Source organism: Copidosoma floridanum, unplaced genomic scaffold (assembly GCF_036245765.1).
Source record: "Copidosoma floridanum isolate Cflo_tuat_1 unplaced genomic scaffold, Cflo_Japanese_pri ptg000021l, whole genome shotgun sequence".
Taxonomy (NCBI): Eukaryota; Metazoa; Arthropoda; class Insecta; order Hymenoptera; family Encyrtidae; genus Copidosoma; species Copidosoma floridanum.
This window is the reverse complement of record NW_028321898.1, coordinates 27394979-27400978: the sequence shown is the minus strand read 5'-3', so window position 1 is coordinate 27400978 and position 6000 is coordinate 27394979.

Here is a 6000-nt window from a genome sequence, read left to right as displayed (position 1 = left end):
TTATACATAAGGTATAATTATTAAACGCTAAAAAAAGTCCACTGGACGCTGTGACTATAATATATGGTAAGATATAATAAGTTAAACGATATGAAGTGAAAAAGAGTATGAGAATATACCCGCGTAAGTAAAAAATGTTCAACTTAAACTGTTTGTTTGATTTCCTCGCGGCAGTTCGAAGTGCGAAAAACAGTACAAACAATGGATGAGCACAAGCTGTCCACAACGCGTTGTCCACAACGCATGCAACAAAAAAACGACTCCGAAGAGTACAATATACAAATTGTATACAATCCGCAACCGAAAGGAGTATGGTATGAAAAGGTACTTTTACTTGCCTTCTTCGTATGATTGTTCAACTGATGTGCATCTCATATTTACAAATGGTGGAAGCTATAGGTGTACAGTAGCAACTTTATTTCAATGTTTTTTTTTCCAGATCGGTCAAACGAGCCATCGTCCCCGATAACGATGAATCCTCCCCAACTGTGCACCAGCCGAGTTAAAAAGGTCCTGGTGCGTCACCGAGTCCCACTACAGCTCCGGAGACGAGGTTTGGACCAACGAGAGGCCGATTTTCGATCTTCCGCGAGCCCGTTGCCATCAAGGACACCGGTAGTGCCTCGGGACTCGCTGATGGGCAAGGGGGGGCGCTCGTTTCAGAAAGACTCGGCATAGATATCTTTTATTTCCTCTAAAATGACAACTTTGTTGCAACTGTTGCAATACGGTAAATTTTGTGCTCATTTTCATCGAGTGAAGTCATATATGCACACAGATAACAATTTACGGTCACCGTGGACGTGCAAAAGTCGTGGGGGAAGGAAAAATTCGTGAAACGGTCGAGTGCGGGGAGATTTTTCGTGAAAGCGAGATTTCTCGCGTCGGCCATTGATCGAACTGAAACAAGGAAGGGCGTAATTTACAAGCCCGCACGGACCGCAGTGCCGCTGAAGTCGAACCTTTCCGTCTATACTCATTGAAACGGCACCCATGGGGATTTTGGAAATTTTCGTCCCTATTGTTTTCGAGGCGTCGTCCTTCGGCGTATTGTTTGTTTCGGGCTCGATGCCGTATACTCGGTATACTCGGATACGCGCTTGCTCGAGGAATTTTTCGGACCCGCGTACATATATATACATATATATTTATACACATACAAGTAGATTTTTACCAAATACAGCAGAGGAAGGAAAATGAAATGAGGCATAAAGTAGCTCATGATGTGCGACAAAAACTATTTCGTGGTTTGAAACAGAAATTCACTGATAATAATAATACTATATACGTGTAAGTACATCGAGAAAGTGTAAGTATACTTAATAGTGATACATATACGTTTTGCCTGTCGAAAGATAACAATCGGAAGCTAAGATCTCGATATACGTGCCGTACAGGTGTGTGGATATACATATATGTTTATCGTCGAGCCGATGTGTTTACTATTAACATTTCGAATAATTTCTTGGAATCAATTTGTTTTAACAGAGTCGTTAACAACGAACCAAAGACGCTTGGCAACAATGTTCATTTGAAATCTTGAGAGAGAGAAAAAAAAAAAATTCATGCATAGGTACAAAAACTTACTTCAATAAACCTTTAGATTTCTTTGAAGAAAACAAAAAAAAAACAAAAAAAAAAATTAATTACCGAGCCACCCATGCGTGTACACACGAATACACGCATGTACATGTACACATTTTTCGTCCTGTATGTGAGAAGCGGTTGAGGAAGTTGAGCCGTAGAAGATTCAGTTATTGATCCGCGCTCTGTGCACTTTTCCCTCGGTTTTTCCTCTGTGGGGCCTGTACATGCATGATGTCGTGTACCCCATGTGGAGCGTCTGCAACATATACATACATACATGTATCGATCCCAATGCCATTTTCATCATCTCATGCATGTCCGTGTACGGCGCGCGTATTATAATTATATTTTCACCCGAAACAACATAATTACAAACGGGACGCTTGTGAGTCCTTTTAACTTTCAAGTAAGTATTTCAATGAACGGTGATTCCAAGAGACCGCGGCGAAACCTCATTCAACAAACAAATCCCCATGAATCGTCAACAAATGGCCCTTGCAAATGTAAAATCGGTTACCGATGCGAACTATCATTCGGTACATATTCCGTTGAACGACCCCGGCTCTCCTCCGTAATTATAAACCCCTTTTGCCTTAACGATCCGAAAAATCCGCGATACCGATCGCTGTAAAAAAAAAAACGCATGTTATACACAGAGACACGTTAAAATTTGTCACACCGCACGGAGGCATTATTAATTAACATTTTAAATGATGTCCTTCCTTCCACCCTCGCGTTGGGCTCTTGCTCCACACGAGCATCAGAGCCAAGAGGGAGGGAGAAAAGCCGCATCGACAGCAGCGCAGGTAAACGCGAAAGAGAGAGCACGATCTTTCATTTCTCCCGTCGAGAGCTGCACGTACATACGTACATATACATACATATATAATACTCGTACGGGCATATTGGCATATATGGCCCTCTTTCTCGCTCTGTCGAATTTTCAAGGGGGGGAAAAGCCCCCGGTGTGCCCTATCCTATATAAGCTACTGGGCAGCCTTGAGGCCCCTTTAGTTAGCCACCGACGCTTTTCCGAGTTATATTACACGCGCAGTTGCAGCCCGACCCACGAGGATTCAACACCGAACCGAGAAGATGTACTCTTTTCCCCCGATTCATTCAAGTATACGCGTGTACTCTCGCTCAGGTCTTGCGGACCCCTCCCCCCCCCCGGCCGATGGCCAATTTTGGTTCAGTTCTTGCGGTTATAAATTAGCAATCGCTGAAATACTTACCGATCATTCTGAAAGTAACCTGCAGGTACACACGTCCATGTATACTCGCGTATCGCCACGAGCACATAAAATAAGGTAATTTTCACACACATATATATATATGTATATACATAGGATATCTCTGCGACGCGTCATCATTAAGTGCATTATTAATATACACCTATATATATGCTCTTTTGTAAATCTGTATAAACGTACATGCGTCTCAATTTCACGGACAATCAAAGCCGCTCCTGCTTGTACTTCATTGCGTAGCTTTAATTGTACGTACTGATTATTCCGATAAACGTAAAGCTATTCAATGGGGTATACGAGAGAGCCGATAATCGCCGATCGATCGTCAAGATGCATGCATGTACCTATACTGTATAATGTATATAGGAGCGCGCGCGCGTGTGTGTGTCCGACCCACGTGCGCGCCAGCGTATAATAATTGGTGTTTAGTAGTAATATTACATGTAGTTTGCATCATCGAATATATTTTGATACGGAAAGAGAAGGAAAAAAAGAAAAAAAGAAAAAAAGAAAAAAAAAAAGGATACACGCCCATCACCAACGGACATCACTAAAGGACCGGATGCAGGCACCTGTTGGATATGTCATGATATAATCAGTGCATTCTGACCGCAGTCTGCTAAGCTTTCGGTGCTGTATTGTCGATGAAGCACAAAGCTAGCGTACTTGGTCCAAGCGCCTGATTAGTTGAATCATCGGGCCGCAAGCGCCCAAGTAACGAGAGAAATCGGCACGAAAAACCTGCATCGGGGTTTAACGGCGCGCCCTGGCAGCTGCTCACCTGCGCCCTTGATGGCCATAATAATATATATATACCGTCGTCGCCACCGCATGCCCCAGCTCTCCCCCCGCAGGGGGAAAAGGAGATGATGCATCGGCAGTAGTGTGTGTGTGTGCGTGCAGGAAAAGGGAATGCATTTTCCGGCCATCTGCTGCTGCCGCTGTGTGTATTATTTTCTCTTCCATTTGTCCGTCTCTTTTCATTTTGAGACTAGAGGAAACTCTGCACGGCAGAGGGGAGGGAGAGAGGATGCCGCGTGCATACATACATAATACTGCTGATGCGTAGTTTAATGTACGTATAATATATTATATGTATATGTATACTTTTAATATGTGTGTATATTTATCAATGCGATGGATTACGTTCATCTCCTCTCTCTCTACAGCCGCAACGTCATCAGTGTGATTTTGTTGTTATTTTAATGTAAATATATACGCGCTTATGGTAACAAATACTCCGTTTGTGCGATACCGTAGCGCCCACGCGATAGATCACGATGATCGTATTAACCAAGATGATATAATTCTCTTTTCAGGACCATTTGGACAATTAAACGCTTGTATGCCCACAATTGAGTAACATATGTATTATATGCACGGTTTGCTTCTCTTTGGTGATCTAGCTGTATGGTTGATATTGTACTCATAAAGCTAGACTATCGAAGTGAAGCGATCAGTGTGACTAAGCACCGTGGGAGACGCTGTGACTGCAGAGTTGTTTTTTTTTTTTTTTCATTTTCGCGATCGATGAATTTTAGGTGTTCCTATGGAGATTGCGCCCGTACAATACTTGCATACCTACCAACAATTTAAAGCAACTCGAACTGTGGATTTACGTTGTTGTGTTATTCGTATCACAGTTTGAGTTCTTGAAATTCGGTTGAGTTTCGTCTAAAGTCAACTATGGAAGCATAAGCCAAAACGATGTATCGGTCATCGATGACGCTCGAAAACAATTCATTCCATGGGAGATGAATTTTTCGTGCTTTCCTTCCATACCTCTTACCGTTACCGCAAATGTCGCTGTGTATTTTTGACTCGTCAAAGTTTGTAACAATAAAATTATCCTCATTTTTCATCCTCGCACTTTTGGTAACTGTATGTTGTATGGAACTTATTGATAGTTCGATTATCTAAGCAAAGGTACTTATATTTTACAGGCGCCTGAATAAGGGTACAACATCACGATGCCATCGTATGATCAGCGTTTCGGACGTTTTCCTCGTGTATACAATTGTAATGCAGGTGATTACAGTTCGAGTACAAGGTGTTTATCAAATGAACTATACGATTCAGATGAAAAACTTGAATATTTAATTACAATGCAATTCAACTGATGAATGTATAAACTTGTTATTTTATGAAATAAAAAAAAAATGTTTTTACTGAAAATTCTTCTTGTTTTCACTGATCGAAACCTCGCTATACCTACATCCGCAACGTGGAAATTCTTCATAATCTCATATTTCGAAATGGATACCAAAAGAATTAACGTTATTCTCTTTAACTAAATGTTTAAATAAAATAAACGTAGCTCTTGTTCAAGCTTTGATCTGATTTTTAATTTAGTTTTTTATCGAAAAAAAAAAATTTTAATTTATTTTTAAACGAAAATGATACGAATAAGTTACCGATAAGCACAACAAATTCCAAACCCAAATAACACATAAATTCACATTGATTGAGTAATTTTGAAAAAAATACAGAAAAATGCATAAAGCACGTATAGTTTCAAATGGATGGAAAAAAAGGAACATTCTTCTCTTTACCTACATTTTTCAATAAAATAAACGTAGCTTTTGTTTGAGCTTCGATCTGATTTGTAATAAGCCCCGACGAAGTTTAGTTTTTATCGAAAAACAAAAATTTAAATTAATTTTTGATGAAAATGACATCAACAAGTCACCGATAAGCACAACGAATTCCAAATCCAAATAGAACCAAAATTCACATTGATCGAGTAGTTTTGAAAAAAAAATACAGAAGAACGCATAAATGCCCGTAGTTGCGCGCGAAAATGGCCAATTTATTCTCGGCGTAAGGCTGAGCCGATGATGATGCGTGCATTGTACCGAAACATATTTTCGGAGCAACTTATGACGTGACTACACATGCATGTGGCTATGCGTGGAGAACCGCGATAACGGGCGAAGACAATTATCAAACGATTTAGATAAATTGAATACAATCGGGGAAAGAAACTTCTCGTAAAACTACTGTTGGGGCCTACAAGCTCGAGGTATCGATTTGATTTACTTTTCCACAAAGTCCGTTTATACGTTATCTCATTTTCGAGTGCGGGCTTTTATCTCTAGCGTCGTAGATTTTCAATACGACTCGAAACAACAGTAGGTATATGGGTAAAGTGAGCACAAAGAGT